The sequence below is a fragment of the Squalius cephalus genome (assembly GCF_949319135.1).
Source record: "Squalius cephalus genome assembly, chromosome: 19".
Classification (NCBI taxonomy): domain Eukaryota; kingdom Metazoa; phylum Chordata; class Actinopteri; order Cypriniformes; family Leuciscidae; genus Squalius; species Squalius cephalus.
The window spans coordinates 3,079,581-3,094,175 of record NC_137140.1 but is presented as its reverse complement, the minus strand read 5'-3'; positions in this window follow the sequence as shown (position 1 = coordinate 3,094,175).

Here is a 14,595-nt window from a genome sequence, read left to right as displayed (position 1 = left end):
CAATCAGAGCGTCATCTCACATTCCCTTTAAAGGGATACTCCACTTTTTTTGGAAATAGGCTCATTTTACAACTCCCCCAGAGTTAAACAGTTGAGTTTTACCGTTTTCGAATCCATTTAGCCGAGTTTCTGATATTTAGAAGAATATCAGTAACCAGACAGTTTCTGGTCTCATTGACTTCCATAGTATATTTTTTTTCCTACTATGGAAGTCAATGAGACCAGAAACTGTCTGGTTACTGATATTCTTCTAAATATCAGAAACTCGGCTGAATGGATTCGAAAACGGTAAAACTCAACTGTTTAACTCTGGGGGAGTTGTAAAATGAGCCTATTTCCAAAAAAAGTGGAGTATCCCTTTAAGAGCAGGCGCGCTTGTTCCATGGCGGATTGCTATTATAACGGCAGATTTGCCAGGCGTACGCCAGGAGCGGTTCACAGCCGAGGAGACCGACGTTCTCGTCAGGGCCGTAAAACACAGAGAAGTGACATTGTATGGGGATGGGAGAAACCCACCCAATTTAGCATCGGTTAAACAGGCGTATAATAATTTGGGTAAATGTGTAAGCTAGATTTATGCCTATTTTTTCACATCTTCATGGACACCACAATGATTTCCCTCGTGTGGAATATTTTTCCTTGTAATTATGTATGGCTTGCAAAAATGTGAACTACTGCATCTGTGTAGAGTAGAGAAGCAAAGTGTATGCGCGTTGAGCACACGCTACATTATGGCCAAGCATGCGCCCTTAAAATAGCATCTGAATAACGCGCCACTGACTTTAGACGAGGTTTCTCCTGGTCAGTGGCGGAATTGTTTTCTGAAACTGCAAAATAGCACCAGGGAACGTTTGCGCTGGAACACACCTCCTCTTTTCGCTGAACCGCCCCCAGGAGCGCAAGTTCATTCCCTAATTTACCGACGTGCGTCTGTGGAGGGAAAAGTCCGCTGTGCGTCGGGTGCAAAATAAAAATGATACATGCGTCGGTGTACAAAGTCAATTGCGCTGGGTGCAAGATAGGGCCCTTGGTGTCTCTGGGCTATATTTACACACACTGTTCCACTTCTTTTTTTCACACTCACAGATTTGAGCTTGTTGTTTGGTTCTGGCATGGCACCTCTGATCACATGACCATAAAGCTGTCAGTATCAGCAGCCGCCTCTGGACTTACACAGTGCTAATCCCCGTTAAAAGCCACACTTCCACAGCCCTCCACTCTTCTGCTCTAAACATGCTTGTTTACCTGCTGGATAAGCCAATTTTATACCAATGAGATCAACACCTCACATCCACAGGTCATTCAGCACCCTTTATTTACCCCTAATTGTGTCTACCTGCCCCTAATTATTGCAATAAAGTGCATCAGGCTCTCGCAGTGCATTTACTAGCTTCACAAATGATGTGAAACTTTGCTTTATTCAGTAGGAACGTTGTCTAGGGTTGTTAAAATAGGAAATGTGTTTCCACAGGTTACAGGCTTCTGCTGTTGGTGAGGTCAAAGTGTCATACAGGCCTGCACTTTACATAATGTCATTGTTTAAGTTAGATGTAGACCAGATATTTAAGTCATTATGTGAATAAGTAAATATAGATGTAATCAACAAACTTGTCAATCAAGCAGTAAGTGCAAAATGTAGATGATTTCAGTAAACACTGCGTAAACTCAAAACACTTTTACCACAGTGCATGATTTGTAAACGAATACATTTTGACGTTTTCATCACATAAGCAGCTCCATATGTTTGGCTTTTCTCATGTAGTAAACTTGCACAGGCGCTCACCTTGGTCCAGCATTGCACTCGTGATGTAAAGTGCTCTATAAGTCTTGTGAAGCACGAGTACAATAAAAGAGCTAGAATACTTGATTGTTTCAGCAAATGCATTTTTATCGCACCTTTGCTTTTATTAACACTATCGGTTAGGTTTAGTGTAGGTGCTATATTATTTTAATGTAAAAAAATAAATAAAAATAATTTAAAAATAAAAATAAATTGACAGAAACATGCTTTTAGCACCACTCACTGGATATTTCACCCTAAAAGTTTTGTGTAACATGCAAGAAACAACGTAATATAATTATCAGAAATGTTGTCACATGCATGTTTTCCCAATAAGCCTGGGTTGAGTTTTTAATATACCTGCATGTCAATCACAGTGGTTGGTTGCTCTTTCAGCTATATAACCATTAGTGCAAGCCCAGAGTGTCACACATGCACAAAAAAATAATTGTGATACTTGTTTTATATGTGTTTTGCTGCACATACGTCTAAGACTCAAGGTATAGTGATATTTTGCCAATAAGTCGCCACATTAAGAAAGCCCACTGTGAGTCTAATAGTGTTGGTCCTGTCAATCTCTCTCACTCTGGCGATTCCCCTGTTGCATGTCAGGCAATGTTTCCATAGTCTGAGGATGCGGTGCCAAACCAAACTGCCCCGTCCAGGCACAGTGATTTGTGGCAACATACACACACACACATACACTCCTCCATCGGACAGGCGGCCACACTGAAAGAAATGCATGGGCTAGAGATGTGCAGAACTACATATATATATATATATATATATATATATATATATATATATATATATATATATATTATATATATATTTTTTTTTTTTTTTTTTTTTAAATTGACTAGTCAGTAGTTGTCTGAACAGTCTTGAAGGGAGAGTTCCAAACCTGTAAGACTGGCATTCGTCTGTGGAACAAAAAAGATATTTTGAAGAATGTTGGGGTCCAAAACAACACTGAACCCCATTGATTTTCATTATATGGACCAAATAAATAGATATTCTCAAAATATCTCCTCTTGTGCTCCACAGAATAAGTAAGTCACGTAGGTTAGTAAACGATCTCTTTAAGCCCTTTATAACTATAGGACTGGTTTTTGGTTCATCCTTGAGTTTCTTGTATCTTATATCAGTAAACTTGCGAAACAGAGATACAATGTGGTTACATCCAAACCTGCATCATTGTCACCATTCTAAAGGTCTTTGCACACTGAGTCGGAAATTTTTGAATGCTTTGTTTTTGTATTGGTCATTCAGTGGCTCTGAATTGTCAAAAACCCTCTCAAAATGCTTGCTACGAATGCGAAGAATGCAGAAAATCGAACCCACTCCGAATTTTCTTATGATGGACTAAAGTTTCGGAGGCAGTGTGGTCTCCAATGAGGTCATATTTATTTATTTGACTCAGTGTGCAAGGACCTTAATTCTTTGGTATCTGGACTTTTTGCCAGGATTACTCTACTAAATCTGTTGTTCATCCATAACTCCAGTTCCAGTTCAGTCTTTTTCTGAGCATTATGTTCTTTGCTTCGCAACACATCAGCTCTCTTCTATCTGAAGCCTACCTCTGCCATGGCCGTGGTAAATTCATTAGCAACGCTACCGCCACAGGAACTCGGCCCATAACAGTCCCTTGGGACAAATTAGTGTATAGATTTGTACATTGGGAGGATAAATCATGAAATGTGCTATTCAGACCACAGACTGTTCCAATTTAGTTATTAGTTTTACCACCGGCCAGAGACTTCTTCTGCACTAATTTAACAAACCAGCCCGAACCCTCAGACACACCCTCTTTTGTTCCTTTCAGCAGTAAAGATAAGCGCTCTGTCTATTTCTACTCCGTATCAGATTCCACCGTGCCAGAATGAGAGTTTTTAGACATAAATCAACTGAAATGGTCTTGTTAAACCCTCGGGTAAGAGCCACCTACTGACCAGAGGGTCGGCGAGGGGCTTGTGCAGGTCTAATGTCTCAGTTTTGACATTATTGTACACTCTGATATGAGATATTACTGTCCACTAACACGAACGGCTTATATAGCGGCTGCCGCTCACTAGGAACTAATTACAATGATGGCTTACCTATTCCTTCCTCATTCATCATGCAATCAATGCAGTTTACCACAAGGATACGTTCCCTAGATTGCTTGCGCAAGGACCCACAGTAGACTTGCATTAATTATTATTTTCTTCTTGCCTAGTAAAAATATATGAAGAACTGGCTGTGGTGAAGGCTAATAGCTTGTGTCATTTCCCTCATAAAGAAGCATTTCTTCAATTCATCTGGAACTGTTATTCTACAGCGATGGGCACTTATGAAAATGTTATGGCAATATAGCAGCGGATTAGGTGTCGGGCTGAACACTGGCCAAGGTAGGGGCAAAGAGAGAAGTCTCTTTAGCGCTGCCGTTTAGCTATTGGGAGTCCAAACCAGAGCAAAAATTTGATCAAAGTGAACAAGAATGGCTCTTTCATTTCAGCTCACTCCTCTCTCGCTGGGTTACATTTGTCTCAATCGCTCTCTTTTCGCCCTCTCGCACTACATCTACACCCTGCCCCTGTTCTCTCGGTCCTCTGTGCGTGGCCATAAGCCACATGGTGGAGTTATGGATTTAGAAATCACTCTCTCCATCCCTCCAGCCCTCCCTGTCCATTCGGTGTGGAAAAAAAGTGCCAGACTATCAGACTCCAGTAGCACAAGGCCACTACTGAGTCAAAGAGGCCCTCTGCTTCTGGGCCAGTGAGGTAGGGGAGACTCTGACCACCCTCAGCCTCGCACCGCCACCACCTATACACTCTTCCTCAGCTCTGGAAACAAACACACACACGCACATCCACCCGGACGCACACGCACTTCCACATCGGACACACACGTATACGTAAACACGCGTGCTTCCAAACTACGAGTGTACAGAACACACCTGCCGATTCTCCAGACAGCGGCTGTACTGTGTGTGAAAAGATTCCCTTTAATTAGCCCGTGCCAACAGCGGGGGAATGCAGGGGAGGTCTGTGAGAAGCGTTGGATGAGATTTGATTTAGTCTTATGGTGCTTTTGTATGCACTATTGTTCCTCGTGAACCTTTGAAGGTATTTCCATAAGATTCCAGCTCTTTTCACAGGACAGTTTGTACAGTGTCAGAAAAAATGTGCAAAAATGTTACCCTTAGGGCAATCGTAGTAGTAATCCTAAAGACCTTGATTAGCTGTTTTAGGATTGAACTAAACTCTGCAGGACAGTAACCCACTAGGGGACTATTTACACGACACCGTTTTCAACTAAAAACGTAAAACTTTTTATGCGTTTTGGATGTTCATTTACACGGCAACAGCATTTTGGGTGCATGAAAATGCAAACTTTTGAAAACAGGTTTCAAAGTGCAAGTTTTTGCAAATCTCTGAAAATGATGACGTCATGCACATGCGTATTACGTGGTCAATCTATAGTGTTTCATAGCCATCTAATGGCCTGGCAGCAGAATACAGCATTTTTAGTTGTTTTCACAGAACCGTGTGAATGGGGATCGTTTTGACAATGTACGTGCAAAACTCAAAGGAAAACTTCTCAGTTTTACCTTATTTACCCCTGAACATGCACGTTAGTTCCTTATAGTATGTACCCTTAAGCCCAAAGTATACTTTGATTTTCATGCGTACACTACGACAGTGTTTCTTAACTCCAGTCCTTAGCACCCACCTCCCAAAAGTGTTTCTTTATTTAACACACTAACAAGCTGACGAGTTGAATCAGAGGTGTTTTAATTAGTGAGACACCTAAAACATTCTGGGAAGTGGGTCCCCAGACCTGGAGTTAAGAAACACTGCGCTAGGGAATGCATACAGTGCATGTGATGTAAATTTAGTCATCAGCACCCGATTTTCTAAACACACACAGCTCGCACATTGCGATTTGAATTGCTTTGCACTAATTAGTTTTGTGTGGAGGGATTAATAATGCATGCAAATCTAATTTTAACAAGCACCTTTTTTCAGCTTTGTTCAGCAGACACTGAAACTTTCTAGTGCGCATGTGTCGACCACATGTGTTTGTGCATGCTATCAAATGGCGTTTACACTGCAATGTTATGCATTCGACTGTGCAAAGTATACTTTAGGTACTACTGTAAACCTTTTAGGGGTAAATAAGGCACATTGTTGTCCTTTTAAGGGTGCTGCCACAGTGACAAGCTGTTGTACTGCTAACGGAACGATTTTTTGTGTATGTATGTGCCTTTTCTTTAGTTTGTTTACAAAACCTGTTTTGCCTCACATGAAGCATATGTACATTTATAGACCATGTCTATGCATTATATGTATGTGTGAACATGTTACCTACGTAGTAAAATACTCCATGAAGCGTGGGGAACAGGATGTGTCGGGCATGTGTCAAAACTTGACCCGTAGGGTGTAGCTGGCACTTACGCTAGCTCCCGACAAACCTCAGCCGTCCTTTAGAGATTTGCAGAGTTTGCCGTGATTGTTTTCTCATCAAACCTGGCTTATTTTCATGTGAGGTTGCCTCTTGCATACAGTGTGATTATTTGCTGAATGGAAGTCTTTTACTGTGCGGCCAAAGTGCCACACGTCGCATTATGAATCTCTTCACTGATTGGCCGCCTGGGAGACGTTGGGACATGTTACGGCACGGTGCAAGGGTTGAGTTACACCACAATTAGTGCAACTGGTAGGACTAGGAGTGAGAAAAATGACATGGTTAGTGTTTACAGATGGGGGTGAATAGGGGATGACAAGGAAAGGAAGACGTGTTTGGTGTCACAGACTGTATAGGTATCAGTTTTGGTGGGTGATTAACTAAAACTAGCAGTTTTTCAGTAGCTCCTGAAAACAGTGAAGCTTTACCAGAAGTGTGTTATTCAACAAAATGAACTTCAAGAATGAACCGGTTTCTAAACGGTAGCTTTTCCAGCTAGTGGTGTAGTGCGGCGAAATGCACACTAATAAGCGAACTGTTTTTAACATCAATGTTAAAAGCTGTTTTCAGAACAGTGAACTAACGTTTTTCCAGTAACAAGTTGTAGCTCTGGTGTAGCTCATCAAATATGCTTTATTTATTTTTGGTCACAGTATCTGCTTCAGAGAAAAGCATCAGCATAAATGCAAAATTATAATAATAATACAACAAATTTATTAATGCTATATAATATACAATTATGACTAGTTTCAAGGGTGTTTTTTTGTGTAAATTGTCTCCGCTAACTACTTTCTTTGGCTCTTTCTATGCTAATAAAATGGACACCTCCATGACACATTGTTCTATTACTCTGGTATTATTTCCTGCTTTTCAACCAACAGCAGTCTCACGACCACGCACACACACATTTACCCTTCCAGGAAAGGTAAGGGAGATGCCCTCTCGTTTCCCGTACAGCTGTAACCTCAAAAGGTGATCCATTATAATGTTTATCATTCTTTTCTGGGAAACAGGTTATAAAGGAGAAGTCTGCATGCTCTGTTTATTGACACACTGATTCTCAGCGTTAAGTGTAGCCTGACGCAGTGCTTTAAGAATGATCAGTGCCCACCTAAAGACTCCCATTAAGCTATCTTGTGTTTTCCACATACACCTGATCCGGGATCAGCCATGCCAATACACTCTGTTACCCAGCGTGAATCAGCACAGGGTCACAAGCGGACTCAGTTAGTGTTGTAGTTGTTTAGAAGGGCTGGTCACCGCCTTCAGCCACAGACTCTCCACAGCAGAAACATCTATTAAAAGAGCGACTGAGAATAGATTGTTTGAGTTTGTCAGACTTGTGTTTGTCTTTCCTGTTCGTAAATCAAAGGCGTCTGGTGTCCGACGTCAAAAAAGGATGTTTTTCCAAAAATAGGGAAAACATCGTAGAGAAATTGAGGGTTCCTTTGGGGGATGAGTGTTTTTATCCAATATTTTTGAATATTTCAAACCAGAGTGCTTAGACTAAAATATATTGCGTATAAAAAATAAATAAAAAAATCACGGCATTGACACGTTACAGAATCATGTTTACACACCAAGTGGCCATCAAATAACAACCGCAGTGCAATGCTTGGTTTCAATAAGCATACAAATCTAACTTTAAAATGGCAACCCATAATTACTATAATTGCCAGGGACTGGTCGTACAACAAAGCTGTACAAATAACAACACACCCAAGATTCTCCGTAATGACTTAAAATATGACTTTGCACACACTTCACTGGTACATGGGAGAGAGAGAGAGAGAGAGAGAGAGAGAGAGAGAGAGAGAGAGAGAGAGAGAGAAAGAGAGGTGTCCTGGTAAACTCTACATTATGGAGACAAAATGTCCCCACAAGGATGGCAATATCAGAAATCTTTGTCCTTGTGGGGACATTTTCTGGTCCCTATATGGAAAATAGCTCATTAATCAGACTAAGTGATGTTTTGTGAAAATGCAGAAACTTTCTGTGATGGGTAGGGTTAGGGGACAGAATATACAGTTTGTACTGTATAAAAATAGATATGTCTATGAAATGTCCCCCTAAAACATGAAACCCAAGGTGTGTGTGTGTGTGTGTGTGTGTGTGTGTGTGTGTGATGTCTTTTCCACATCAGTCAGCAGAAGCAGGACCAACTTTACCCAGATTCGTACATGATCATCAAGAATATCCAAATATCTGCGTTTTGAGTTCTGTTTGATTAGCTCTTGGTTTGATCTGAAAGATCTTCATCTGTCCTGCATCAGTGAGGACGGACAGCCGCTGCTTCTCTCCTGGATAAACTACACCGCTAGAAAGGAAGGAGCCTTGGATAGTTTCCTGATTAAATCTCTCGTTAATATAGAATGTTTGGTCTTTCCTGAAAAACTCTTATGAGATGATGAACCGTGCATTGGAACAGACCAGCTTAAGTTTTGCCGTCAATTTAAAATTTATTACAAACTACTAATGTTTTGCCTCCTTTTAGCTTTCCCTCATTAATAAGCGTAATCATGCCAGGATTTCAGACAGTAAAATCACATGTATATAGGACTTGGACTGCAATGGTCTATTAAGGACAGGTGTAAATGGTTTAAATTTATGTGGTTTCGGGTTAAGCAGAGGACATATGTTCAGTCTTTACTGAGAAAAAACCTTATGAGAAGACGATCTGTGTGTGGACAGAGGCCAGCTTAATTTTTTTTGCTGTCAATTAGAAATTTATTGCTTAATATGAAACTTCTGCCAGGTTAAGCAGAGGACATGCCGTGCCACATGTTTATCACAAAATGCATAAAGAAAGATTGTCATGTTCTGATGATATAGCTCAATGTTGGATGTTTAATGGTTCATGTTGACGTCCCCTATTTTATTTATTTATTTATTTATTTTTTACATTTTTGCATTACCTTTGCATTCATCTAACACTCATTCAGTAAGGTGCCATTTGTTAACATTAATGTTAGTTAGCATAACCTAACAATGAAAAATACTTCCAAAGCATTTATTAATCGTAATGTTAATTCCAACATTTACTATTAAAATCAAGTGTTGTATCTGTTAATATTATTTAATGAACCTGAGCTAACAATGAGTTGTAATTCTATTAACTTACATTAACAAAGATTAATAAAAACATATTGCTCAATGTTAGATAATGTTAGATAATGCATTAACTAATATTGTCAGTTAAGTTCTAAAACTACTAATTTAATACACTTTTTTTCCATACTGAACAATGTAAAACTGGCCAAATTTGCTTGTAGCTTTAAAAAGCTTTATTTTGAATGTATGTAATTTAAATGTCAACCGATTCACTGTAAAAAATAAATAAAAAAATAAAAAAAAATCAGGATTTATCAACTTTTTTTCCTTTTTTCAAATTAACTTAGATACATTTTGTTCAGATATCATATTTTTAGTTTCTTTGTATTAACTCCAAATACCAAATAACCAGGTTCCTTACTTTAAGTTAAACCAATGCATCTTTTTTACAGTGTTATTGGTTGCATTGCAATTGAACTAAAACATCCTAAACACACAGAAGAGAAGTTGCTGCCTCTTTTCATACGCACATATATCTTAAGAAAAAGTGTCTTAATAATAATTCATATCTGTAAACTGCTGGCTTCTCTCTGCCTTAAACAAACAGAGGACGTCGTTCACGTCACGTCTTGCCAGTATCCGTCACCATAACTCGGGCCGTCTCTCACAAACGGCCAGTATTGAATTCTCCCAATGGGGACAGCTTACCAAAAGGAGCATTGCCAACAATGTCTAGCGAGTGCAAATGTTTATTTAAAAAGTTATGTTTGAGTATTGATTTGATTTCTCTCTCCTCCTGTACTTGGCTGAAGGACTCCGTCTGTCCATCATGCTTTTCAGCGCCAGGCTGGTCTCATTATGGTCCTCTCCGTCCCAGACAGCAATGATAAGAGAGACACAATGTTGGACCGGCCAAGAAAAACACTTTAGACCCTGAGCTGGTTTCACGTTGGAACCTGGATATAGAATATCTCACCTTTGCGAGGAGAAAGAAATGAACAGAAAACATTATTATCCGACATGTTTCTCTCCGTCGTCCACAGTTTGTATTTAATTACCAAATGAGGTTATGTTTCATTTGCAGTGAAACAACTCTTCTACAATTCTAATAAAATGTCCTACATTTCTCTTATTATGGTTTCCCGGTGTCTGAGGCCTAGGTAAATGTCAGGTAGTTCCAGAAGAACCCGCAAACCTTTCGTCCGCTGGCATTACGAGTCGTGCCAAAGAGTCCATCTCGTTCTGAAAGCCTAGACGCATCAATATACCTCTTCCACATGAGGGCAGGAAAAACTAATTATAAGGGGAAGGGTATGTTTGGAGCTGTCCGGACAATTTTGACAGGTGAACATAAACCATTCCCTCCATGAACTCAGTTTGCTTTGTCAATATGGGAGTATTCATAAGCTCCATGTATTGCGGCAGCGCTGGCTTTTAATTTTGCACTCTTGAGAGATCATAAATACTGGCGCATATGATTTCATTATATATTCAAAGTTCATTAACTACATGAAATCATTTTTTGTTTGTTTTCTGTGCTGATGTCTGTGTGTGTGTGTGTGTGTGTGTGTGTGTGTGTGTGTGTGTGTGTGCGTGCGTGCATGTGTGTGTGTGTCTGTCTGTGTGTGCGTGTGTGTGTGTGTGTGTGTGTGTGTGTGTGCAGGATTGGCTATAATTGTGAGGGACAAATAGCCTCACTTATATAGTGAAATATTATAACAACCAACTAAACTAATTTTCATGATTTGTTATCACAACTTTTTTTTTACATTTTGTCAAATCAACTTAGATAATTAATGTAATTCAGATAGCATACTATTTTGAGTTTCTATTTATTAAACCAATCTCGTTTCTTGTATTAACTCAATTTTTTAATTTCAATGAACTCAAAATTTTAAGTTAACCATGTATCTTTTTTTAAGTTATTCCAACAATATTTTTTACAGTGTAGTGAGGAGTACTAGTTAAAAAGGCTTATACATAGCCCAAAACATTTTTATATTTAAATCTAGTGTTCTGCACATGTTTCTGTGACAGGAGAGGTTGGATTAGTCCATAGAAAAAATATCATTAACCTTATATAAAATCAATGGAAGTCTATGCAATTTCCTCATTAATACAGTGAAACAAGTGTGTGTGTGTGTGTGTGTGTGTGCGTGTACGTGTGTGTGTGTGTGTGTGTGTGTGTGTGTGTGTGTGTGTGTGTGTGTGTGTGTGTGTGTATAAAATACGTATAGGCCTACGTATAAAATATGTACAGTATGTCTGTTTTGTTGTGTGTGTGTGTGTGTGTGTATGTGTGATTTTATTAATCAAAGATGCTTTACATTGATCAAAAGTGCCAGTAAAGACATTTCTAATGTTACAAAAGATTCTATTTCCAATAAATTCTGTTCTTTTGAGCTTTCTATTCATCAAAGAATCCTAAAAAAAGTATAGTTTTCGAAATTAAAGCAGCACAGCTGTTTTCAACACTGAAAATAATCCCCCAAAAAATCTTGAGCAGCAAATCAGCATATTCCACTGAAATAACTAAATTGGTTTGCTCATCAGGTTGATTGTGTAATATCAGAATAGACATCTGTACACATCATTAGGAGGGATTTGGGCACAACTTGTTCTTTGCTCTTATGTTTATTTAAGTTTTAGTGGTTGTGTGCTGTTCACCAGCGTACGTGGTGCGCAGTGTTATTTATACCTGTGTTTTCAGAGCTCTGCTGTATCTGCTGTGTGTGTGTGTGTGTGTGTGTTTCCTCAGGGAGTCTCCAGCTTGTTACAGCTCCTTCTGTTTACTCGCCTGATTCCATGAACCAAACTCTCCTCATTCTCAATACACCTTCAAAAGCACTTTTCTGCGCCTGAAGAGCAGCTCAGATGCAGATCCTCAACAGGTCATGATTGTCTCTTTTCAGAAACATTAGGCTTAATGTCTCCTTGTGTGAAGAAAGTTAAGTAATGCGTTACAATGTTGCGTTACTCCCTAAAAGTAACTAATTGCATTACTTAGTTACTTTTTCTGAAAAGTAATGTAGTAATGCAGACTTGCTTTCTTCCAGGCATTACAGGTGTTTGATATTTTGTTGTTTTTACTGAGAAGTGTCTAATGTATTAATGCACTCAACAACCTAGCCCATATATCACACACCTTCACACACGCATGACTGCGCATGTCAAAGTGACTATATTATGGAGAAGAGAAAGAATTTAAATTCAGTAGATAATTTTTTTTTTTGTGCAAATTAATCTTAAAAGTATTGTGCATTACTTTTTAAAAAGTAACTGAAATATTAATGTGCAGATTTATAAAGTAATGCATTACTTTACTTGTTACATCAAAAAAGTAATCAGATTATATAATGCACAGCACTTGTAATGTGTTAGCCCAAACATATATTACATTACAGTACATTATATTATATTATATTATATTATATTATATTATATTATATTATATTATATTATATTATATTATCAGAAATAGTCAGACAGTTTTCACGTGTATTATCAGCATGTTCAAGTATTTTATATACATATACATGTTTAAATAAAGAACTGTTTAAGAACATTTGGACATTGAGAACATTTTTGAAAATATTTGCTGTTTGGTAACAGTTTAGTCTGTTAGAGTTTTGATTTTGTATATCTAAATTTATAAGCCATTTTGGTGAAACTGACTAAAATGTATGAATATAACATGGACAAATATTGAATATAAAGAACATTTTCATTAAAAGAAAAAAAAAAAAGTGACAAACTTAAAAACAAGTAAAAATGAATTATTATTGTTTTCCATGCCCTTCATAAGAAGTTATAGACATTGTCTTGCAATTCAAGTTCCCCCACTATAATCAACTGAGTATTTCTGGGAAAACACACACACACACACACACACACACACACACACACACACACACACACACACACACACACACACACACACACACACACACACACACACACACACACACACAGCTGATGTTGTGCTCTGATATACGGAGTGTGCTTGTTATCAGATCTCACATTAGCTTTAGCTCCCACTGGAGTTGTGTCCAGCAGTTCAGACCAGTGCCGTCTTTCATGGCGATTCTGCAAGAGTCAGACAAACAATAGACTTCAATTAGGGGAACTCCTGCATCTGATTAATCTACTTACATTGGCAGTAGCTGAGCATATCTCCACATATCATTACATCAGGTCATAAACGCTGCAGTTATTAGTACAAGAAATTGCTGTTTGGTCTACAGCGCTGAATGAAGCGTATCGAGGTGGCGTACAAACAATTTGACGGACGTTCTGTTTTGCCCTCTTAGCTTCTTATTTTCCAGAACATTTTGTAAAGAAAAGCCTGATATTTCTGGTCCAAGAGCGCCGGAGGAAGGTCTTATGTCATGATTGGCCAATACTCTGACAGATGATAGTTCAGCAAGTCTTGAGATGGACACGTGATCCAGTTATGAATTAAAGAGAAAGGGATTTGGATTTTGATGTTTGGCGCAGTGAGGAGTAACAACTGACTAACAGCATTAGCTATTTTTTTTTTTTTTTTTTTGATATTGGTTTCTTAGAAACTAGTTTCTATGAGTTTAGAAGTGTAGCGGAACAAATCTGTACATTCAAATCTGGAAAAGCTCATTATAGCAAATCTGTTTGTTCAAACATTTTACATGAACAATTAAAAAAAGTCGTCTATTTGAGACCATTGGGCAAGTCTTCTGTTTATATAGTCAAGTGTTGCTGCTGTCTGTCACTAGACTTTTGACTTAGTTGGGGGAAAAAAAAGTTGTTTATCTTTTGTTTTTTGTTCTTTTAGTTTTGTATTAAATGTAGCTGTTCAACAAGTGCAATGTTGCACTGCAAAAAAAAAACAAAAAAAAAAAACAATTGTTTTCCAGTACTAATATCTAAACATTATTAAACCAATTAAGCAAAACCGTAAAAAATTCAGGAAATTGATTTAGGCAAATTTTTTATTTTATTTGATTTTATTTACCTCAATGGCATTTTGTTTTCATTATTTTAAACACAAAAGTATCTTTTGTTAGATTTATGCTTAAAAGCGAACAAATAGCAACAAATACGAAGAAAAGGGCTAAGAAAAATAAACCCCAAAAAATATTCTCCAAAAACAAGTCTGAATATCAAACAAGTTTAATTATATTGCTTCGATATGTGAAAAGATGGATGATAAAAATGAATAAATTAATTTAAAAATAGTTTAGATGAATGAATGAATGAATAAACAAATAAACAAACAAATAAATAAAATGTGTGATTGTGTGTATATCATGCATCTTGATTGTGGTTTAACTACTTTA